Here is a 24,245-nt window from a genome sequence, read left to right on the forward strand (position 1 = left end):
CAACAAGGGAACCCCTCCCCAGCCCGTGCAGTGGGCTCCCCGCCCCCTCAAGCCCTGGGCCAGTCTGTACGCTTCTCTGCACTTGCTGATACACAGTCCAGTTGGAAGAAAACCACGGTGCGCTGAAGGTTTGCTCTTTCCGCTCACAAACTGCCCCCACTGCCAGCACCGCGCCCCTGTCCCTGGCCAGATCCCGCTCTAGTCCTTGAGGCACAGTTACAAATCCACTCCACGCAGACACAAGTCAATCAAGACGGCGGTCCGCGCGCAGACCTGCATGGACGCACAGGACCCAGCAGGCAGGCCTGTGCAGAGCTGAGCTCCGGGGCAGGAGTCTCCCAGTGATCAGAGCGGGAACCAAGCCCCAGGGAGGGCAAGGGCCGGGCAGCAGAGCCCAGGGACACACTCTGGAGCTTGTTGGCTGTTTGGGAGGAATCTGGGGGTCCTGGGTTCCCACCCTCACCCCACGCTGGTAGAGTCAGAGCAAAGCAAATATTTTCGTTTCTAGTGAAACTTTTCTTGTTCCCTAGATGTGAGGTCTGGGGGCCTCAGAGAACACAGAGTCTGAATAAGAGGCTCTGGCTTCCCTCATAGCTCAGCTGGTAAAGAATCCACCTGCAATGCAAGAGACCTGAGTTCGATTCCTGGGTTGGGAAGATCCCCTGGAGAAGGGATAGGCTACCCACTCCAATATTCTTGGGCTTCCCTGGTGGCTCAGCTGGTAAAGAATCCACCTGCAATGTGGGAGACCTGGATTTGATCCCTGGGTTGGAAAGATCCCCTGGAGAAGGGAAAAGCTACCCACTCCAGTGTTCTGGCCTGGAGAATTCCACGGACTGGAGAGTCCATGAGGATGAAAGAGCGGGACACGACTGAGCGACTTTCACTTTCACTTTTCACTTTCATAAACTTGAAAGAAGAAAAATAACCTTTATTCCTAGAAAAAGCAAGTCCCAGTCCACGTAGTATGTTTCTTAAAGAGAATAAACTAGTGATTTCATTCCTGAGTCAAAGGTCTGGGGGTGGTTGGTCATTTCTAGAAACTGGCGTCTTTGAGTGAGTATGGGTGAGGGGTGCAAAAAGCCAGTAATTGATAGTTCTGTAGTTAATAACACAGCAATGTTTTTATAATCGAAATACAAAATATGACAAACCGCAGGGGTTCCCCAGTACCTCCGGGCTAGTCTAGGCTCCTCAGGATAGGCTCCTGGGGCCTGAAGACCTAGGGCTGAGTAGCATCCACGGCCTTGTCCCCTGGCCTCTGCTCCAGCACGTTCCAGGAAAGGCATGAGTCCCTGCCTCCCTGCCCTTGGAGGACGCATCTCTCCTCAATGGGCTGTTTATGCCCCCCCCAATTCATAGGCTGCAGCCCTGGCCCCCATTATGATGCTATGAGGAGGTGGGGCCTTTAGGGGGTAACTAGGGTTAGACGCACCCATGAGTGTGGGGCCCTTGTGGGGGGATTTGTGGCCTCAGAAGAGGAAGAAGACAGACCTTGCCACCCCTGCGCCTGCACACGTGCACCCAGGGAAGGCCGTGTGAGCATCTGGCTAGGAGGCGGCCGTCTGCAAGCCAGGAAGCGAGGCCCCACCAAGAAGTGAGTCAGCTGGCACCCTGCTCTGGGACTTCCCAGCCTCCAGAAATAACCATCTATTGTTTACACAACCAGTTGACATTTTATTATAGCAGCCAGGATGGACTAGAACAGCTGGCAGACACCCACTCAGCCTGTAAGATCCAGTTTAATCACTGCTCCTCCCTGAAGCCTTCTTCCATCTTCAGGACCCAGTGACTCACCCTGCTTCCTGTGCTGTCAGGGCACCCTGATCCCAGCTCTTCGGCAGCTCGCATCCTATTGGATCAGACCCTCTGGTTCCTGTCTGTCCTGCCACCAGGCTGGGTGCTCACGGCCGGAGTCAGGTCCTGCTCACCTTGCTACACTGGTGGGGAAGGAGGGGCAGGCAGAGCCTCAGGCCCAAGTCCTGAGTGTTCCAGCTGGGCCAGTGGGGAGGGGCTGAGCCAGAGCTGCCTGACAAGGCCTCCTGGGCACCCAGAGCCACAGGCCTGGCGTGTGGGCCATGGGGGAGCCAGCGGAGCAGCACCTGGAGGCCGTCAGTCAGCCATGCTCCCCGCAGAGGTTCTCCTGGAGGGAGATTTGAGCAGGGCGCCTCCCTGGCTCCGTGCCCTCGCAGACAGGATTTTGTCGGAAGGCTTACTGAGCTGTGTCAGATTCGCAGCAGCGAGCGCGACTTGACTTCCCTCCCAGGAGGAAGCAGGCCCCCCATGCAGGCCTTGGCCCCCCATTTAGCAAGAAGCCTGCCTGAGCGCTAGCAGTGAAAAGCAGTGAGGGGTTAATCAAACTGCAGGTCCTAGGTAGTAGGCTGGATGCACAGTCAGATATGCCCAAGTAAATTCTAGGACTTAGGTAGTCAAGCGGTTTCTCCATCAGTTCAAGGTTTCTCTGCCAATTTGGGGTCATCTTCATGAGTTCAGGGTGCCCCTGCCCCTGCCCTTCCCCAGGGTCGCACACGCGTTCCATACCCCTTACTGTCATGGCTCTGGGGGAGGAGAGGCCTGCCCTGGCGTCCCTGGGGTGGTCTCAGACCAGCGGGCCTGGGGTCACCAGCCTCCGTCTTGGCTGTTCTCCTGCTGCCCCTGGTCCCACCCAAGGTCTGGGGCTCAGACCGCACCCCACACGGCCACGGCTGGGGCTGCCAGATGTGACCCCAAGGCCATCTCCGCTCTGTCTCCCTCTCCCTGCCGCCTGCAGGTCACCTCCTTTCTGCATCACAATGGCGATGCAGCCGCTCTCCCCAGCTGCGGCTTTCCCAGAAGAGAGCAGCAGCTGGTCGTAGGCTGGTGACTCGTCTAGCAGCTGGGGGAATAGACCCTTCATTCCGGGGTGGGGGGACTCCGGCACAAGAATAGATCGCTGTGCTGTGTTTAGTCGCTCAGTCGTGTCCGACTCTTTGCAACCCCACGGACTGTCGCCCACCAGGCTCCTCCATCCATGGGGATTGTCCAGGCAAGAATCCTGGAGTGGGTTGCCGTGCCCTCCTCCAGGGGGTCTTCCATCATGAGAATACTTGTGTGCAAATACCGTGGGAGCATGGACCTCTGCCCGCTCCCTCGTGTCCTGCGAAGGTAACAGGACATGGAACTCACGTCAGCATGCTTTGACCTGCAGCTCCCTCCCTCCCCATCCTGGGAGGTTGTGTTCACGTGAATTTCCACCCATCTGAGCACCATTCACCCTGAGGGGACGTGTCCCACCGGCCCTCCCTTGGCTTCCTGTCCCCTTCCCTCACCTGTGCCCACCTGGCCAGGAGCAGCTGGAGGAAGTGCTTCCAGCCGGGAGCCCCGTGACACCCAGAGGTCATCTCACCAGCTGTGCTCCCTGCAGAAGTCCCTCCTGAAGGTGGACATGAGTGGGCACCTCTGCAGCTGCCACCAGGCACCGGTGTTCAGGGTCTGTGTGGACACGGATTCTGCGGTCACGCTCAGGCCAGTCAGCCCCTGGCATCTCCCCGGGCATGGGTGGTGGGAGTCGGGGTCGGAGGAGGTGAGCCACAGGCTGGAGTATCCCTGCTCTTACCTGGTACATAGAGACAGTTCCTCCATCCGCCCTTCAAGCTCTCGTGTGACCTGGTCCTGAGTCTGCCGAGACACTGCATAGCCCCCAAGGCCAAAGCCTCCTCCACGTCAAAACCTCCCCTCTGTCTTGTCTTTCCTTGGAGCCCCGCACCCTCTGAGCCTGTCTCGTGGCACCTGCTACATTAGCTAGATCTTCGCCACATGCCACCTCTGCTCCTTCCTCCAGGCAGTCCCCGGGGCCAGGGTCAGGCCTCGCACCCTCACAGAGCTGTTTCTATTGGCGTCTTCTGCCACCCTGTCCCCTGTTACCCCATCAAAGGCGCTGACGTGGAGTCCGCCTAGTCCAGTCAAATCAGCGTCCCCACGTCAAGTCCTCCCCAGAGGGGAGGACACCAGTTCAGCGCCAGCGCTGAGCTTGGCGAAGGACTGCCCCAGCCAAGCACCCAGCGCGGATGCCCGGTGCTTGCCCCCAGGCTCAGCGTCCTCTCCTCTGTGCACTGACCTGGCCCCCGATTCACCCGGGGGCGGCCACAGTGAACACTCGGGGTTCAGGAAGGACAGACCTTCGGCGGCACCCTTTCCAACCTAGCTCGACACCGAGGCCAGTTAAATAACTTTCAAGGTAATTAAAAAAAAAAAAACCCGAGCAACATGTGAACAGTAGATAATTAATATCTTTTCGGGAATAGATAACTCAAGGAATGCCGAGGTCTGAGGCTGTGGGCGAACGGGGGTGAGACTCTGAAGATGGTGTCTGCAGCTCTGCAGCCTCGGCCCCAAGACTAACCCAGGCGCTGGGTGTGGAAGGAAAGTTCTCTTCACTCCATTTTCTCTGCTGTTTGCTGCCAGAGCCCACGAGACCCCGGCTCCCTCTGCTCTCAGTCGTCCACCACTGCAGAAACGCTGCAGACCCTGTTGATTGGGCAGAAGTGGGCAGAATGAGCTAGTGAGTTGCTCTCCCTTTAAAAGGAGAGAACAAGAGGAATGGAAAGGAGCCAGAGCCACGTTGGGAAGAAATGAGCCATGTTCACGGAGGCAGGGGACGAATCCAGAAATAACCTCTGAAGTGGAAATTTGATGACTGCCATCCTCACAATGGGTTTCTCAGGTGGCTCAGTGGTAAAGAATCCACCTGCAATGTACAGGCGTAGGTTTGATCCCTGGGTCAGGAAGATCCCCTGGAGAAGGGAATGACAACCCACTCCAGTATTCTTGCCTGGAGAATCCCATGGACAGAGGGTCCTGGTGAGCTACAGTCTTTGGCGTGGCAAAGAGTCAAACATGACTGAGAGACTAACACTCACTTTTTTTACAATACTTACTGGGACTGAAAATCCACCATCAAGATATTACAGAGCAGACAACTGTACTTGAGGGAATATTAAAGCTTCAAAAATAGGAAAAGTATTTTTAAATGAGTTTTTTTTCCAGGCCATGCAACAACGTCTTTTATTATGTATGGTATTTTAAATTATTTATTCCATCTCTCCATACACAGGCCCAACAAAGTATTACTTAGCAGATTGGAAGCTGCAAACCTGATCACTGCATAGAAAAGGGAAACCTATTCCTACAACATGCTTAACCAGGAGGCCAAGTCTTCTGCTGACCTCCAAGAATGTGGAGACGAACACGACAGACAGGCTGTCCACCATCTGAGCCTACATTCACCACCCTACTTCAGGCCCAGATCAGCAGCACATTTCCAGCCAACGATAATTAAATGTCCAAGAAGATGTTCACCTTCATCTTCTGTTGCAGAAACCTGGAATTTGTGTTTTGTGATTTATCATCGATCTAACTTATTTGCTTCCCTTGTGGCTCAGTGGTGAAGAATATGCCTGCCAATGTAGGAGACTCCGGTTCAGTTCCTAGGTCGGGAAGATTCCCTGGAGAAGGAAATGGCAACCCACTCCAGTATTCTTGTCTGGGAAATCTCATGGACAGAAGAGCCTGGCGAGCTATACTCCATGGGGTCGCAAAGAGTCGGACACGACTTCAAGACTGAACAATAGCAATGACTATCTTATTTGCTCCTGTGACACACTTGATGTTTTCAAAGACTGCTCACGTGGATGCCCTGTGCTGCCCATGGCTGCCCTGGAATCACCACTGGACCACATGCAAAGGGGCAAGGGCCCGCCAGTGCCCTTGGCGACAGAGCCTAGACTGGGGTCCAGGCTGCCTGGGATATACCCCTGGAACAGCTTGAGTTTCTCCTGCCCATTTCCTGAGCTGTGTGCTGGACAGAGAGAAGCCTCTGGGAAGCCACCTACAAATGCCCCTGGTGACCTGGTGATCCGTGCCACCTGTCAGCCACCTGCTGGAAGACCAAGGTCTGCTCTTGTGGTTGTTGGCAAGGCAGGAACCCAAGCAGGTAGGCTCCCCCAGCCTCCCAGCCTCCCACCCACACACCCTCTCTGCTCCTGAGGACCCCTCAGCCTCACCAGACTCACTCCCCCAGGGGTCAGCATAGCAGTGGCACAGGAATCCAAAGAGGTCCCCAAAGTCTAGGAGGGAGGCAGGGCTGGCCCCCAAAGGACCCTGCTGTGCAGGGGCTGTCACCACGTGAGGCCCCCTTTCCTGCAGGTGGCCTCTGCTGCCAGCAATGTCTCAGGGACCCCGTGACAGAGTCAGGCTAGTCCCTGAACCCTCAGGAAGACCTAGACAAGAGGGAGAGAGAGACACAGAGAGACAGCGAGAGGGAAGGACAGGGACAGAGGGAGAAAGGGAGACAGAAGAAGAATAAAGAGAGCAGGAAAGAGGAAGCTGCTTTAATAATACAAACAAAGAAAAGAAAACACACACACACACACAAAGGAAGAAAAAAAAAGAAAGGTTGCTGTCCCAAGTTTTCTCTCTGGTGGCTTGAAAGTTCCTTTAGAATGATTCATCCGCCTCTCCCACCAGAGAGCGGCTGCCAGGATGGGGCAGCCGCTGCCTCCAGACCTCAGGAGGGAGAGCGGGCCCTGGGCTCTGCTGGCCCTGCAGGCCCTGGTCACGGGTGGGAGGACTCAATGCGTGGGGCTCACGGTCCACTTGGTAAGCACTTCCGGTGGGCAGGGGACAGGCGGGACCTGCAGTCACAGTCAGGAAGGCGAGAGGGAGGCGGGCTCCCCACAGAGGCGGGCCCAGACCCAGAGTCCCCGTCCGCACTCACACAGCCCCTCCCTGGGGTCCCAGGATCCAGAGCCCACGGCCAGCTCGTGGGATGGTGACCGAGGCCTTGGAAAGGAAGCGGTTCCCCCACTAAGAGCCAAGCATGGAGGGAAAGGTCCTGATGGCTGGACTGCATCTTGAACTAAACAGACCCAGGCTTGACCGTTCACACGTCCACTTCGCAAGTGACCTCATGGGACACGTCCCCAGCCTCTTGTGACCTCTGGGTGGGGAATGGGCGGGGTGTTTAGGGCTTTGCTGGTTCTCTCTCTATGGGTGCATTTAAAACATAAGAGTGGGGATTCAGACTTTAGCAGGGGAAAGCAGGGTCCATTCTATCTTTTATCTTTTTTTTTAAACCTGGGTCACCCGGCTTTCTAATAGGGGAACTTCATGAGTGGGGTGGCTGGCTTTTTTGCTAGCTAGCTGTGAAGTTGGGAGGGTGTTTACTCAAGATAGGTGGCTTTGAAGTGGCAGCCTCAACAGTCAAAAGCTTAACCAGGCACTTACATTATAACCAGAGAAGCCAACTGTCAGTCACACTACACTGCATGGGCCATCTGGGAAGTAGCTGCTCCCAATTGACCCTCAGATGACAAGTTACCTTATAAGAGCTGCGAGGCTCTCAAGGAGAAGACTCTTGACTGTCCCTTGGACAGCAAGAAGATCAAACCAGTCAATCCTAAAGGAAATCAGTCCTGAATATTCATTGGAAGGACTGATGCTGAAGCTTAAGCTCCTGATACAAAGACCTGACTCATTGGAAAAGACCTTGATGCTGGGAAAGATTGAAGGCAGGAAGAGAAGGGGACAACAGAGGATGAGATGGTTGGATGGCATCACCAACTCAATGGACATGAGTTTGAGCAAATTCTGGGAGATGGTGAAGGACAGGGAAGCCTGGCGTGCTGCAGTCCATGGGGTTGCAAAGAGTGGGCCACGACTGAGCAACTGAACAACGACAAAGCCAGAATACCACCCCCGACCCCCACCCCCACCCCGGCTCAATGCCCCGAATTCTTGACCCACGGGAGCCCTGTGAGATGATCGGTGGTTATTGTTACTGGAAGCTGCTGCACTTTGGCCCAAGGAGAGCAGAAGCCGGAGGCTGAGGCTGGGATCCCAGGAGCCCAGTGCCCCCAGCCCAGGGCTCTCGGCCGCCAGAGCTTCGGGACTGGAGCCCTGTAAGCTTCAAAAGCAGGGTAAGAGGGATACACATTTTGTAAGTTGGGACGTTTGACAAATTGGCCTTAATGGAAATGATCCTTAGATGAACTGACTTTCACTGAATTGATTTTCTGTGAACAGCCTAGAGCGGGGTCCCTCATGTGCTGACACTTTGGAATCTTCGAACCAGGGCTTCAGAAAGCCTTTCCACCGAAACGTGTTAAGGTGGGGTTGGTAAGAGTAAGTAGGAAGGCGCCAAGCACCTGAGCTGCAAGTTTGGGAGACAAACCACCTCCCTCTCTGTCTCTCCCCCTCTCCTGTTCCTCCCCTTCCTCGTCCTCCTCCTCCCCGTGTGATTGTCAAACAAATGTAATCAATTCCCCACCCAGACGTGACAGTACTTTTTCTGCTTTCTGGTAATCTGTGATTAGTTTGGGAATAAATTCACCTCTACAAGATGATGGTTAAGAGTGGAATTTGCAGGTAGAATGAAGAGAGAAATAGAACTCATAAATAACATCTCCATAGATACTTAAAAGATGACAATACCAGTCTCCCAAAGACCTGGGCACCTTCTTCCTGCTGTAAATACCTACGATTGCCAGCTGCAAGGGGTTTCTGCGAAGCAGAGTTTGAAAACTCCCGTTTCACCCGCTGAAGGAGGGGTGGACTCCGTCCTTGATCCTGCGGCTTGAGGCTGCTCAGGGGAGGTGGGAGCGATGTCCCATCTCTAAAGACATCACGGCGACTGTGAGACGTTGGTGGCCAGGAGCCGGCTGCCTCGTGGGCCCTGGGGTCTGGGGAGGATGGGCAGCGAGCTGGGAGCCGTGTCAGAGGAGGAGGAACATCCGAAAGCGCAGGGGTCAGCTCTGCCGAGTCCTCTGAAGCCGCCGGCTGGGCCGGTGCCTGAAGGCAGCCTGGCAGCTCTCGCAGACTTCGGTTTGTACACTCTCTCTGTTTCTGCCATCCCGAGTGCTCAGGGGCAGGGCCAAGGCCCAGGGGTCCTGTCCTTCCCACCTGGCCCCCAGCCTGGAGCTGGCACGAGGGTGGGACTCACCGGGTGACTGCTGAGTGGGTCAGAGGCTTTCGGTCACAGGTCCAGGCCAGGCCGGGAGGCTGAGCTTGGGGCTGCTGGGGCCGCCCAGGCCAGGGTGATGGCCAGGGACCACGGTGCTGGGGGGTGGCTCCAAGTGCTGAGCCCTGTGGAAGCGCCAGGCCCGGGGGCAGGTTTCAGATCCACAGCTGCCCCTGTACCGAGTCAGATGGGGGCCTCCAGTGGGCCCTCCTGGTCACAACGGGGTCCCTGGGGCCTGGGGGAGGGAAGCCCTGCTTTCTGAAATCCCCGGGACCCCTGCCTCCAACACGCTTCCAATAAGATGCTCCCAGGACTTTCCTCCCTGGCACCCAAATAAAGAAGGTGTCTGCACTGCAGAATTCACGCCTGGGGTCTGTGAACCAGCCAGTCAAGATGCCACTGAGAGGTGCCTGGCAGCTGGGGGTGCCTCCCTCCTGGACCGAGGACGCACAGAAGGTAAGGCCGCAAACGGGCCGCGCTTGTCCACTCCCTCTCCTCCCGTCCGTCACCCCTCCTCCCCGTGCGGCGCCTTTTCTGCTGCCCCCCACCTCCACCTCACTCCCCCTCCCTTCCTGGCTTCCTGCCTGCCTTCTCTCTTGTTTCAGGAGCAAGCTTCATGTCTAGTCATTTCCCTCATTTCATAGCCCGCTCTCTCCATCAGAGCCTGAGTTTTCATTCTATTTTATTATAATTTCTTTATATGCTATCCTCATATCCTTCCTTTCCCTAGAAAGGACCTACTCTAAAGGGTTTAATGTATGCCCTCAAGTAAGTAATGATCCCTGAATATATGGGATTATATATATATATATACATACATACATATTACAAGGTATAATAATTTTCTTTCATTAAATACACACATCTGTAGAGTTTGATGAGTTCTTGATGTATGTATCAATATTAGCATGGTCATCCCAGTCAAGACATCTTCATCTCCCCAGAAAGTTCCTTCCTGCCCCTTCTACTCAACCCCTACCCTCTAGAGGCACCAGCACTGAGATTTCTACTCTCCACTTTAGTCTCCTCTTCTGCAGGTGGATGGCAACCCACTCCAGTATTCTCGCCTGGAAAATGCCATGGACAGAGGAGCCTGGCAGGCTACAGTCCACACGGTCGCAAAGAGTCGGACACGACTCAGTGACTAAACCACCACCACCGCTCTGCAAGTGGAACGACACAGTGTCTGGTCCATTGCATCCGAATGCCTTCATGCAGCGCCGTGTTTTTAGAGGCACCCCTGCAGTTTGCTCCCTCGAGTTGCTGTATCCCATCACACAAGCGCATGGACTTACCTGTCCATTGGCAAACATTTGTATTCAATCCACATCACTCCACCGACTATTATTAATGAAGCTGCTATGAAAGTCTGGGCACAACTCTTTAGATGGACTTAGGTTCTCGGGTCTTTGGGATAAAAAACCCACCGCTGGGATTGCTAGCTCATTGGAGAAATTATGTTGAACTTTATGAGAAATTGGGAAGCTGCTTCTAAGTCTGGTGCCATTGGACCCCCAGGTGAGGCCAATGGATGTCCACTTCAGCGGGTGCTGCAGTCTTACTTGGCATCCCCCAACGGCTTATGATGTTGGGTGTTTTTTTCTTGTGCTTTTAGGTCATTTGCAAGTCTTCTTCTATAAAGAGTCCAGACCCTTTGCCCACTTTAAAAATTGGGTTCTTTATATTTTTTGAATATTCTTAGAAGTTCTATACATACTTTAGATCTCCAAAGGATCTTCCCAACCCAGGGATCAAACCCAGGTCTCCCACATTGCAGGTGAATTCTTTACCAGCTGAGCCACAAGGGAAGCCCAAGAATACTGGAGTGGGTAGCCTACCCCTTCTCCAGGGGATCTTCCTGACCCAGAAATTGAACTGGGGTTTCCTGCATTGCAGTCAGATTCTTTACCAGCTGAGCTACCAGGGAAGCCCTAATTTTTTTTTTTTAGAAGTTCTATACATATTTTAGATCTCTGTACTATAAATATTTTCTCCTCCTCTGTAGCTTGCCTTTTCATTTTCCTAATGGTGTCTTTTGATAAGCAGACATTTCTACCTTTAAAGAGGTCAGTTATTTAGGAATTTTTGTTTTGTTTTGTGGTTGATTTTTGTTGTTGTTGTTCAACCTAAGAAATCATTGTCTATATTCGCCAAAGTTCAGGAAGGTATTCTCCTCCGTTTTATTCTAGAAGGTTTATATTTTAAACTTTCATGTTTAAATCTATGACCCATCTTTAGTTTTTACATGTAGTATGAGGTAAGGGTTGAGGTTCATTTTTCTTTCCATACAGTTGTTCCAGCAGCATTGGTTGAACAGACTTTCCCCCTCTGGATTTTTTCCATGCTTGCGCTTATAATTTATATTAACAGAATCGTGCTGCACTTGCCATTGTTTCCTCATTTTTCTGGACACAATGTTTGTAAGATCCACCCACGTCACTGTAGTCAGTCATTCAGTTATCATCCGTTTACTCATTTAACCATTCAATAAATGGTGAAGAAAACAGAAAATGTCTCTAGTCTCATGAAGTTTATAGTCTATTGAGGATATTGCCAAAGTAAATAAATATACATAGTCAATGATAAAGACGGAAGGAAAAGAAGAGTGAGACGAACAGAAAGAGGTTTTCTTTTTAACACTGAGTTGTATTCGCTGTTTATATAGTTTGAATATTAACCCCTTATTGGTCACATCATTAGCAAATATTTCTGCCCGTTTAGTAGACTGTGTTTTCATTCAGTCGATGATTTTCTTTGCTGTGCAAAAGCTTTTGAGTTTAATTAGGTCCCGTTTGCTTATTTTTGCTTTTGTTTTTTTTGCCTGAGAAGACAGATCCCCCCAAAAATGATGCTACAATTTATGTCAAAGAGTGTTCTACCTATGTTTTCTTCTAAGATAATCTTTTATTTTTAAATAGATTATTTCTGGTTGTTTTAGATTTTTGTTTCGGATAATCCCAGTGTCTGAAGTCTTTGGAGTATAAACCCATTTAGGGGAGAGCTCCCTGGCGGTCCAGTGGTTAGGTCTCCGTGCTTTCACGGCTGAGGCCCTGGGTTCAATCCCTGCTGAGGAAACTAAGATCCCATGTACTGCCAGGCACAGTCAAAAAAAAAAAAAAGATAATCAACACACATTGATTACTATTTTCTAAATACTTGCTAGGTTTTTTGCATTTCTTCCATCTAATTTAGTATCAGAGTTCATGGCACATTCTAGTTTCTTCTGGTACAGAGCACCTCAGTTCTTGAAAACTTTTGCTTCCTTCAAGACTGCTTATCTGCTGCAATAATTACCAATAAATCTCTCAGCATGAGGAACAGTGGGGCTGCACAACTTTGAGATGAACAGAGGGTGGTTGGCTCCTCTCCATTCATCTCGAGAATCCTCATTGCTACATAAACAGTGAGACACATTATCATGATTCATGTCCAAGTCGCTTCTCAGCTCGATACTGATTCCAGAGAAACTCTCCCGAAGAAATGGTTTTATTAGGGCTGAAAGGGGATAGCAATAAAATGGCAAGAGCCCATGACAGTCTGGATGTGCATGCGGATGTGAGTGAGAGACAGGAAGACAGAGGGTGATGGAGCTCTGTGTGGCTCTGAGTGCCCTTCTGCAAACGGATTGCTGACACATTTAATTATGCTCGTCCGAGTTCACGTTAACCTGAGTTAGCAGGCGCCAGACCCCAGGAGTAAATTCCAGATCTGTGTTTTGGGTACCTCCCATTTTAACATCCTAAAACATACGAAAATTAAATCAACACATCCCTCGAGGGCTATTGAAAGGCTGGAGTTAGGGAGACACTCTAAATATATCTGAGCACGGATGGGATCATATTCCCAAACAAGTCTGGACGTCTCTCATCTCTGCCGAGTGGGAAGAAAATCTTCAGTGTAAGAAAATAACTCTCAAGCTGCCACCTGGGCAGGTCTATGACTGCCAAGATGTCTCTAGGGAACCACTTTCCCTCCTGGGAGAGAAGAAGTGTCTAAATGCTGGAGATACGATCAGAGCCAGTGAGACGTGCTTGTCCGCTCCCAGCCCCGAGGAAACCAAAAGCTCCCGAGGTTCCTTTCCCTCCAGAACGCCTCGGTTCTCACTGTGTGGGGTTTATTTTTAAACACTGGTGTAAAATGTCCTACAGCCCAGCTGTTCACCATCATGACCAACTTAAGGTGGATTTTATAAAGTTGATCTTCCTTGAAGAGGGCTCCCCTGGTGCCTCAGTGGTAAAGAATCTACCTGCCAGTGCGAGAGACACAGGTTCTATCTCTGATCCAGAAAGATTCCCTGGAAAAGGATATGACAATCCACTCCAGTATTCTTGTCTGGAGAACCTCATGGACAGAGGAGCCTGGCTGGCTACAGTCCATGGGGTTGAAAAGAGTCAGGTACAACTTACCAACTAAACAACTTCCTTGAAAAACCAATGTTAAGCAACGCAAAAGGCCAACTTTCTCCACTAATAAAGGTATTTGTTCTTGGAAAGCTGCCATTGTCTGTGAAGCTTCTATTCCCCTGTTTTACTAATACAAACTTTGAACTTTGAAAATACTGGTGGATTTAATTTTTATACTTTTGGGACTCAGATTACAAGATACAAGTATGAGTCAATCATGTCCATTAATAGTGAACTGAGCCTAGATAAGTCAAATCCACTGAGAAGCCCCAAATTTCACTGAGCCCGGGTTTAGCCAAACACACTTCTCCCTTCAGTGTGGTTTGAAATCTTGAAAATGATGAGAGTTCACATTTCACCTGTGAAATGGTCAAAAGAAAGACTTGCAAATTAGGACGGTGAGGAAGGAGGGATCCAGTCCAGATCAGGGAGCCGGACTCCTGTGGGTTCAAATCCCAGTCCTGCCGCCAGCTTAGCTGAGCACACGCCTCTATCCTCTATTCTCTATCCTTGTCCTCTTTCAAACAGGCAGGAACTTCTCAAGACTGTTGTGAAAACTGGACAAATCGCACATGTAGAGCTTATTAGAAAGGGCTGCCTTGTGTCTGCCCTTAGCATCATTGCAAATGCAGAAGCTCTTTTTTATTCATTGGCCCTGGTTGTTCATTGGAAGGACTGATGTTGAAGCTAAAACTCCAATACTTTGGCCACCTCATGTGAAGAGTTGACTCACTGGAAAAGACCCTAATGCTGGGAAGGATTTGGTGCAGGAGGAGAAGGGGACGACAGAGGATGAGATGGCTGGATGGCATCACTGACTCAGTGGACATGGGTTTGGGTAGACTCCGGGAGTTGGTGATGGACAGGGAGGCCTGGCGTGCTGCGATTCATGGGGTCGCAAAGAGTCGGACGCGACTGAGCGACTGAACTAACAACAAATTCCTAAGAATTCCTCATTTTACAGATGAGGAAACTGAGGCTTAGAAGGGGTAAATAATGTACCCAGGGTGACATAATTAGGAGGGAGGTACCAGGAATGTTTGCCGCAAGTGTCATCGCAGCAGGGGTTGTTGCTTTCGGTTGCTAGGTAGTGTCCGACTCTCTACTGGAGGGGGTTGCTGGGGTTCTGCTTGCCTTCTCCTCTGAGTGGAGTGTTTATTTCTAGAGCTTTGGGTGATCCCCTTTCTCTCCTTCCTTTCTCCCTTTCTCCTTTCTCCTTTCTTCCCACAGAATATTTTTAGCATCTCCTGTGGCTAGAATGCCCTCTTGATCCTCAGGAAACAGTTGCACATCTTTAACACGTGGCTGGAAGCTCTCAACAGGCTTTCCTCGGGGCTCATTCAGTGCCCACCCCGCCCCGCCCCCCAAGGTTCTGTCCATGAACCGGCTGAAGCTTGGAAGTCACGAGTCCACTCATCGACCACGAATGGCCCAAAAACGAAGTTTTCCCAACTCCTGCATCTAACAGTGGGCCTCCTGTCTTCCAGGAGACACCGCCCCCCACCCCCGCACTTGGTTCGCCCCCTAAGGACTGTGCCGTTTCAGGGAGACATGAAACCCCACGGCGTTGCCGGGGTCTCAAAGGCGCTACGTGTTCCAGAATTCCCTCTGACGGTGCTGGTGTCTGTGTCATTTTAGTCTTCTCGAGAAAAAGAATGCATTAAACGTGAGCCCAAAGGTGATTTTTGAAGATGTGTGTAACTGCTGCCTTGTCTATAGAAAAAAAAGGAAAAGAAAGAATGGATAAACAGCAAGGTCCTGCTGTATAGCGCTGAGAACTCTATTCATATCCTGTGATAAACCATGATGGAAAAGAATGTATATATGTATAACTGAGTCACTCTGCTATATAGCAGACACTATCACAACATTGTAAATCAACTATACTTCAATTTTATTTTTTTGATTTATTTACTTATTTTAATTGGAGGCTGATTACTTTACAATATTGTAGGGGTTTTTGCCATACATTGACATGAATCAGCCATGGGTGTACATGCGTTGCCCATCCTGACCCCACCTCCCACCTCCCTCCCCATCCCATCCCTCAGGGTCATCCCAGTGCACCAGCCCTGAGCGCCCAGTTTTAAGAAGAGGGAGAAAGAAAGAAGAAGAACATGGAGAGCAGCCCCTGAGCAGAATATGACTGCGGAGGAATCGCGCTCCCGTCTGACCAGCAGGGCTCCCCCAGCACCCAGGCTGCCCAGAATCCCACGTGCAAGCCCTGGATGTCAGTGTACCTGAACTAGACCCCGCTCTCCGGGCTTGCTCTCAGGATGCATGTGCACAGGTGTGTGTGTGAGCACGAGGGCGTGTGAGTTTCCTCCTGGGTGGGGAGCTGCAGAGCCTGGACTTAGAAAGTAAGTTCTCACAGGCTCCCAGGGGCAGCAGGGCTGCCTGGACAGTTGCCATGCTCGACGTGAAGACCATGTTCCCAGCTGATGCGATGACTGTGCTGCTCTGGTGAGAATCTTGCCTTTCCAAGACCTTGACTAACAGCCACACATGCTGGCTGACTCGGGCCCGCCATGCCTGCCTCTCCGCCTCCAGCAGGGCCAAGGTGGCCCGTGGTAAAGAGTCCACTTGCGGTGGGTGCCGTTGCCTTCTCCAGCGGTGCAGGAGACATGGGGTCAATTCCTGGGTCGGGAAAATCCCCTGGAGGAGGGCATGGCAACCCACTCCAGTATTCTTACCTGGAGAATCCCATGGACAGTGGAGTCTGCGGGTTACAGTATAGGGGGTCACAGAGTCGGCCATGACTTAGCAACTAAACAGCAACAATAGAACAACATGGATCTACACCTGTGTTAAATCCTACAGAATCGTATACACCAAAAAAAAAAGGTTAATTTTACTGTATCATAATCAGAGGAAATCTAATCTTACGAATCCAGAAGCTTTGTGCACTCAGATTGTTTTGAAACTGCGTTAATTTCTATCTCCACTTAAAGAGGCTGAAAGCACATCACAGGCAAGATTTATTCAAGAAAGATAACAAGCAACTCCAATCAGCAGACGGTACAGAAAGAAAAAACCTTGGCCTTACACCAAAAGATTACTGAATGAATGCTTACATATTTTAAATTCAATTGGAGTATTATCATCTGTTACAATTCCCTACAAATTTTTCTTAACCACCTAACTCAGGCTATGATCTAACTGGATAAGAATTTTATAAGAGAACTTTCATAGCATATATTTAATTTTAAAGTCTCTAATTCATAGTCTTTTCATGTGAAATACTTTATTTTGGAATAAATTTTCTTAATTGTATTTTGTTACACCTCACCTTTCATCTGAAGACAAGGAAATCTGGATTTGGGGTGTACACCATATGCCCTCAATACAAACCGATTCTGTGGGTAGGATGTAATATTGCTCAAGAGTATGTGGTCATGGGAGACAGGCGTGGATGCAGGAGACACGATGTGTGTTCCAGTTTTACTGGCTTTGCTGTCAGGCGACAGGTCAAGACAACAACAAGATTACTTCCTGATGTAAGTTCCCATTAGTCAATCTTGGTGAGTAGGATAGCTCTCTCCACCCTCTTCCTGTTGTTATTACCTAGTCTTCACGCATTTTTTAAAAAATTTGTTTCTTTTTAATTGAAGGATGATTGCTTTACAGAATTTTGTCGTTTTCTGTCAAACCTCAACATGAGTCAGCCACAGGTGAACATATATCCCCTCCCTCTTGAACCTCCCTCCCATCTCCCTCCCCCTCCCACCCCTCTAGGCTGATACAGAGCCCCTTTTGGAGTTCCCTGAGACATACAGCAAATTCCCACTGGCTATCTCTTTTACATATGAGAATGTAAGTTTCCACCTTACTTTCTCCGTACATCGCACCTTTTCCTCCCCTCACCCCCTGTCCATCAGTCTGCTTTGTATGTCTGTTTCTCCATTGCTGCCCTGCAAATAAGTTCTTCTTTCTAGATTCCATATACACGGTGCCACCTTCCTAGATTCCGGATATATGCGTTAGGATACGGTAGTTTTCTCTTTCCACTTATTCCACTCTGTAAAATAGGCTCTAGGTACATCCACCTCATTAGAACTGACTCAAATTCATGCATTTAAATTATTAACACAAATGTAGTTTGGTTTTTTTAAGAAACCCTGGGCTGAACTAAATGGAAGGAAAATCTTTAAAGCCTCAAAAGTGGAGAGGATAAAATCACTTTTAGTCTTGTTGAGAGTCTTGTCCACTCCACGCAGCCATCCGAGGCTACCAGGTCATCTTTGCTGTGGCCATTACAACCGAGAGGCCTAGAGAAGGGTGGTGTCTTCCTACAGAAATGTCTTCCTGGCACTTCTTAGGGAATGTATACATGTTAATGAGCCCTGAGAAAACTTAATCAGGAAATTGGGAAAACTGAAACAAGTATTGTAATTCTCCTGCAATGACTAAAGCATAACGATCTATGTAGAGAGGAAAAAAAGTAAAAAGAAAGAAAAAAAATCTACGTAGAAGTGTTGCTTGTTCCAGGCACACACTGGCGTCGGGCAAGAGCCGACTGGGGAGAGGAAGGTGAAGGCCGACGCTTCCAGAACCGGGGCCGGAACTCCCGCAGGGCGGTCATCACGGCCCATGTCAGCTGCGGACTGTGGGTGTGCGCGTGCTCAGGGCTTGTCTGCGCCAAGGGTGAGTCACTCCTGCAAATAAAATAAATATCGATAGATTTGTATGCACTGTCTTCTTCACAAATCCCATGAAAGGTGTTCCAAAAAAATAGTGAGTTTTAGAAACAAAATTAGTTCTCTAACTGGCAATTTCAAAAGTGATTCTGTATAGTGTTAGTAACCTTGCTAGAGATCCAAGTGTTACATTATTCAAACACTCCCCCCGTATTGGCTGGTGTTTTCCCGTGTGTGAATATTCTCTGCGGCTGCTCTAATTAAGTAGTCACAGCTACATCTCAGTGAGCCTCCACGTTCCCTACTGCCAGATGATTTTGGTTTTCCTCATCTTTCAATCTAAGGTTCGATGCCATCAGAGCAAGCTGAAAACTGCTGAGGGCACCTCCTGTTCTGATCAAAACCCCAGAACCGAGGTCCGGGGCTCCATGGTGACAGCGGAAGCATTCATCCGCCATGTCAAGTTTCAGATCTGCTCTCAGCGTATCCTGAACCCACGGTTCCTATTTGCTTTTACATGGGGCAGTGGCTGTAATCAAGGCAGCCCCCAAATAAAGCAGAGATTTGCCTGAGGGAGACAGAAGAGAAGAAAGGATGGGGAAGAAAGCAAAGACGAAAAAGAGAAAGATGACCATGTGCAGATCCTCCCAGAAGGTCTTCTGGAGGGTGACTGCTGCTGCTGCTGCTGCTGCTGCTAAGTCGCTTCAGTCGTGTCCGACTCTGTGTGACCCCATAGAAGGCAGCCCACCAGGCTCCCCCGTCCCTGGGATTCTCCAGGCAAGAATACTGGAGTGGGTTGCCATTTCCTTCTCCAGGGGATCTTTCCAATGCAGGGACTAAACCTGAGTCTCCTACTTGGCATAAGTTTGATCAGGGATCAAACCCGCATCTCCTGTGTTGCGGGCAGATTCTTTATTGCTGAGCCACCAGGGAAGCCTGTTACTCTCTTAATGTTTTCAAAGTTAATTATGAAGGAAAGGTCGTGAATACTCTGGTAATTTTAAAGTATTTCATGTGTATAAAAATCAATGGAAGGAGGGAGGTGCAAAAGGGAGGGGATACATGTTTACCTAAGGCTGATTCATGTTGAAGTTTGACAGACAACAATAACATTCTGTAAGCAATTATCCCACAATTAAAAAACAAATAAAAGGCCAAAAAAAAAAAAAAGGAACACCAGAGCCAACCAGAGAGAATCCACTTTAGAATCAGAGCTGGGGCCTGTCAGCGATACCTGAGGACAAAAGGCTTCTCTCTGGTCCAGCATTTTCCCACCTGTGGTCCACAGACCATCAGCACCATCACCACAGGGACCTTTGAAACCAGAACTTCTGGGCGTTGCCAGGTGGTCCTTGCTTTTCACGTGTTAGCCAGGTGAGTCTTCCGAACTCTGCTGTTTGAGAGCCAAGCCACTGATCTGGCCTGGGCCCCTTGCTGTGTATCAGGCGAGGAAGATTAGATGCGTCTCGGGGATCATCCAGCCAGTGGGCAGCAGAGAGGACACAGAATCTCCAACCCGGACCTTCCTCTGTGGTCAGCATCAGACCCAGAACTTCCTACGGGGCCCGCTGCGAGTAAAGGCACATTCCTGAGCCCTGCGCACAGCTGCCTCCTCTCTCCGGTCCCGCACCCCCGGGAACGTTCCCGTCCAGCCAGCATTCACACACAGGATCCGGGCTCCCAGCAGGTCCCCAGCTAGAAGTGATGGGGGCTTTGAAAATGTGCTCCCCGTGCGGCCCTTCACGACTAGGACACCTGAGTGGGGTGGGGAGACGCGGTGGCTGTGGGGAGACCCGCTTGGAGGGAGCTTGAAACCATAGGCCTGTGGTCAGCCCAGGGACACAGCGCCTTTGGGAGAGCAACGTCCCTACGTGTTCAACATAGCATGCACTTCATCGTTTAGTTAGGATTTTTTTTTTTCAAATTTATTGCAAATGTCCACAGCCTGCCTGGAATGTCGCTTGTGTTGCAGAAGTTCAGGGTCTGTCCTGAGTTCAGGGGCGGCATCCTCTGGGGTCAACAGAAGCCGCCCAGGATGGGAAGACTGTTTGGTCAGTGCAGGCAGCAGAAGCCCCGTCGCCTTTCAGAAAGCAAGGCACCTTCTCTTCCAGAACCGAGAGTTACGTCTACTGAGCAAGAAGTCCTAGGTAGGAAGCATCGTGGTTTCAACGTGGGGGGTCGGGGGAAAGAAAGAGTTATTACTCAGAATAACTTTCCATTTTAACCGGGACTCTGAATGCAAGGGATGGGGGACTTGAGAGGCGTCCCCTCCGGGAGCCGAGCCATCCCTAGCTCCAGAAAGGCCAGGGGCACTGCCCACGATGCTGCCCCTCCTGCCCCATGACCAGTGTGGACAGGGCAGTCCACCAGGGCCTTTGGGAGGGGAGGCAGCAAGGCAGCCCATTTGTTTCATTGTGATAAAATTACAAGGGAGGGGAAGGACCCCTTGGAAACCACTGAACCTGCGCACGGTAGGAACGCACGCGTGGCTCAGGGCGGCCTCCAGCCAGCGCCGCTCACTTTCTTCCTGGGAATGACTGACTCTTGCTGTTGCCCCATCAGCTGGGTGACGGGACCTGGAGGCTGGCAGTGGGGGCACTCGACCTGAGTTGTGGGATTGGAGGGTGATGTTATTCCTGGGAATTTCTATCATATTTTAGGCTCAGGGGCCTAGAGACTTCTAGGCCAGCACAGTTTCAAATATTGGAGGAGACTGCCTCACATGTCAAAGGCTTCAGTCCAAAATACTTCCAGACTTCTGTGCGAGCTGCCTAACAATTGTGGGAGGAGCCATCCCCGAAGAGGATGCGTTTATCTGACAAGCATCCCTGGGGGCTCAGACAGTAAACAATCCGCCTGCAATGCGGGAGACCCGGGTTCCGTCCCTGGGTTGGGAAGATCCCCTGGAGAAGGGAATGGCAATCCACCCCAGTATTCTTGCCTGGAGAATCCCATGGACAGAGGAGCCTGGCGGGCTGCTGCCTCTATGGGGTCCAAAGAATTGGACACAACTGAGTGACTAATATCTATCTATCCTTATTTTCACACAAAAGTTGAAAGTAGATTGAAAATATATTTGGAATAAACCTTATTTCAGGAAATTCCCTCCTTATGATAATCCTATATGGCAAACCAAACGCTGCCTAAATGAAATGCACGTTCCCCAGGGCCCCTCAGTGAAATTGTCTCACAGAACCGGCTTTAGCGGTGGCAGGATGGCCCTTCAACGATGCATTATTTAAACTAAATGGATTTTGAAGGCCCCATTAAACTCTTGACAATTTTTTAATTGAGGGTAGTGATGGCTAAATGGAGAGTTGACGTGATCTATGATGATGATGCAGAGAAGATATGACGGAACACGTTGAGAAGCCCTCTTATTTCTGAAGCTCTTACAACCTGAGCACAAATAGGACCATGAGGAGGAGATTAATTATTTTCCCCGTGGAAAATGAAGTGATTGCCACAGTCCAAATAGTGACACCTAAAACAAGACATTCCACTTTCTGTTTAATTTTCCACCGTCAAGTTCAAAGAAATTATCATCTGAGAAGAGACTAGAAGACACACAATGGTAATGAGACAGTAAGGTCTCAAACACGTCGCTTTCGCCATTTTTGACATGTGTCTCTGTTTCATGTTTTCCCGTCTTGTTAGTAAAAGAGATGAGAGTAATTTAGTCCTTTATTGACAGCTCGGGATTCTTATCCAGGTTGCTGTTGTTTTAGTCACTAACACCAGGCTCCTCTGTCCATGGGATTTCTCAAGCAAGAATACTGGAGTGGGGTGCCATTTCCTTCTCCAGGGGAACTTCCTAACCCAGAGATCGAACCCACATCCTCTGTACTGGCAGGAAGATTCTTTACTGATAAGTCACCAGGGAAGCCCAAAGATATAATTTTCGCGGAGTTTCAAGCATGCAAATGGAGCTCAAGGAGGTCACTAGAATTGCTCCTTCTCCTGGATGTAAATTAAAACACTCGGTCTGCCGAAACCCGGGATTGAACCAGGGACCTTTAGATCTTCAGTCTAACGCTCTCCCAGCTGAGCTATTTCGGCTCCTCTCACCCAGCTGAGTGAACTGGATTGTGATGCAGTGATGATCTGGGGGCACATCGTCTGTCTGCACATCACCCTCTCTTCACCCGGTGGGGCACACTTATTCATGAGTGCAGGGGCTGATTCTGGGGCCTGATTTCTCAGGCTGAGCACATTACACGTGACCCGTAATCAGTGTCCAATTAATATTTGTGAATGAATGTATGAGTGAGTGACGGGGTCCCCAGGAGGGGCTGTCTCAACCCAGCCAGGACCTGGCCCGCCTCCTTGCTTCTGCCCTCACCACCATCTTCTGCTTCTTAGCTGAGTTCCGGAAGGTACTCCAGTTGCATTGTTTGTGTTCCAGAAGGATGTCTTCTTTCATTTCTATCACACCCCCCTTGTCTCCCTGGAGGTCATGAGCGCGTTAGGAGAAGCTGGTCATGGTGCATGAGACACAGTTTCTCCCTCTCCTGTCACCCACCCCCTGCTGGACCCCACATGAGGACCAAGATTTCCATCAGATTCCGCCCTGGGGGCTCCTCACCCTGGAGCCACCCCCCAAGTATCTCTGACACATGCTCTAGGGCTCTCGCAGCATCAGAGCCGCCTTGTTAAGAGGCACATTGCTTGGGGTCCCACAGCCACAGTTCCTGGTCTAGGTCTGTATTTGTATTTTCAACGAGTGCCCAGGTGAGGCCGTGTGGATGCTGCTGGTTGGGGTCCCGTGTAAGAACCTCCACTCTGATTGGCCCAGGGCCAGTGCTGAATCCTAGCTACCTCCACCACGTCCACCCTCTGTATCTGTGTCACTTCCGTGCGCTAGAACCCATGACCGCCTTACCCTGTACAACGCAGAGCCCCCTTCTCTGTAAGTGCCCCCTGGCTACCAGCTGAGTGGCTCTGGAAGCCGAGGCGGCCCTCTCAGGCCCCACGGGACCCACTCACAGCCCACGGCTGGCCCAGCTCGCACTGAGCATGTGGACCTGGAGACTGAACGTGACTTCCTAAGCAGCCTCGTGGCCGCGAGTCATCACCGCCAGCGCCTGCTGCTGCGCCCGGGGAAATCCCTCCCACTGAGAAGGAGCCTGTCTCGGGCGGACCTCAGACCTCCCTGCGGCCTGTCTGGCTGAGGTCAGAGGATGAGGCTGGAGCCTCGGGTCCACAGAGAAGCCATCTGTGAATGCAGGTGACCAGGAGATGAGGCACTGACAGTGCTCATAAACCCTGTCTCTGTCTGAGCCTCCAAGACCATCCCCGACACCCCCACACCTCTGGGTCCTGCAGCCTCCGCTGCCTGCACCGAAGGGACCAAGACAACGGCAGCCTTGGGAAGAAATGATGGAGCCCATGATCTGCTCTGCCTTCCCCCCTCAGCTCCACTGGAGGGGCAGGAAGGGGCAGAGTGCTCCCCTCGCCTGGAGCCAGGGGGCTCCTGGGGCAGGGGACGGAGGGATGCTCTGTGTGGGTGCTCACCGGGCAGGGCCCGGGGTGGAGGACGGGCTCCCCTGGGACAGGGAGCGGGGTGCTGGTTCTGCTTTCTGGAGATGAGATGTGGACCTTCTGGGGGCTCTGGCGGCCCCAGAGGAGAGCTCCCGGGTGCAGAAGGAGAAACAGGTCCCGGGATGTGGCATCTGCAGCAGGGGACGCCCTGAGAACCTGACCAAGGCCACCCCACTCCAAAAGGAAGTGTGTGAGTGTCTGCCCAGCCCCGAGGACTTGGGCGCAGGGCAGGATGCCAGCCGCTGAAGGCCTCGTCCCTCGCCACAGAGAAGGAGCCCTGAAGGGTCCCACCAAGCCTAGTGGGGGACAAGGTGAGTCAGGGAGAAGCCCCCAGGTCCCTTCTCCCAGGAGGGCAGAGGAGCCAGAACATCACCTTCGAGGGAAGTCTGGAGTTTTATACCCTAGCATTGTAATCATGGGGCTGAGGCTGTCCTCGTGGCCCCAGGTACCTGCTGAGACTTCCTCCAGGGCCCAGGAAAGAGCCAGCCCCGAGTGGGGCTCCTGGGACCCCGTGGGGAGAGGCCAGGCCTTGAGGGGACAGTGGCCTGTGCAGTCCAGCTCCTTCCGATACCAAGTGTTTATGTGTCTGTAACGTCTCCCCCACCGCCCTGCATCCCCTGTTGAGAAGTAGACTTTTTTCTTCGATAATCAAAGCCCACATTCTTGTGC

The 24,245-nt window shown here is 51.2% G+C and overlaps 2 long non-coding RNA genes and 1 other non-coding gene across 5 annotated transcripts; 1 reads left to right on the forward strand and 2 right to left on the reverse strand.

The window, feature by feature from the left end:
- Nucleotides 1-1,437: 1,437 nt before the first annotated feature.
- LOC145516454 (uncharacterized) lies at nt 1,438-15,135 on the forward strand. 3 transcript variants are annotated; one of them, XR_014061405.1, is made up of 5 exons: nt 1,438-1,597; nt 1,687-1,920; nt 5,093-8,859; nt 9,353-9,451; nt 14,629-15,135. It is a non-coding gene; the product is annotated as an uncharacterized LOC145516454 (long non-coding RNA). The 3 variants fall into 3 exon arrangements; XR_014061406.1 differs by lacking the exons at nt 1,687-1,920; nt 14,629-15,135 and adding an exon at nt 10,018-11,506 and having other exon boundaries at nt 5,093-5,971; XR_014061407.1 differs by lacking the exons at nt 9,353-9,451; nt 14,629-15,135 and adding an exon at nt 3,188-3,504 and having other exon boundaries at nt 1,783-1,920; nt 5,093-5,362.
- Nucleotides 1,657-2,796, reverse strand: LOC145516456 (uncharacterized). The gene is made up of 2 exons (XR_014061408.1): nt 2,542-2,796; nt 1,657-1,940 (listed from the first exon to the last, which is right to left on the reverse strand). It is a non-coding gene; the product is annotated as an uncharacterized LOC145516456 (long non-coding RNA).
- A 6,886-nt stretch (nt 15,136-22,021) lies between the features above and the next one.
- TRNAF-GAA (transfer RNA phenylalanine (anticodon GAA)) lies at nt 22,022-22,094 on the reverse strand. Its single transcript has one exon. It is a non-coding gene; the product is annotated as a tRNA-Phe (tRNA).
- Between the last annotated feature and the right edge of the window lie 2,151 nt (nt 22,095-24,245).

This window comes from Giraffa tippelskirchi, chromosome 8, assembly GCF_054371585.1.
Source record: "Giraffa tippelskirchi isolate mGirTip1 chromosome 8, T2T-mGirTip1v1.2.pri, whole genome shotgun sequence".
NCBI classification, from domain to species: domain Eukaryota; kingdom Metazoa; phylum Chordata; class Mammalia; order Artiodactyla; family Giraffidae; genus Giraffa; species Giraffa tippelskirchi.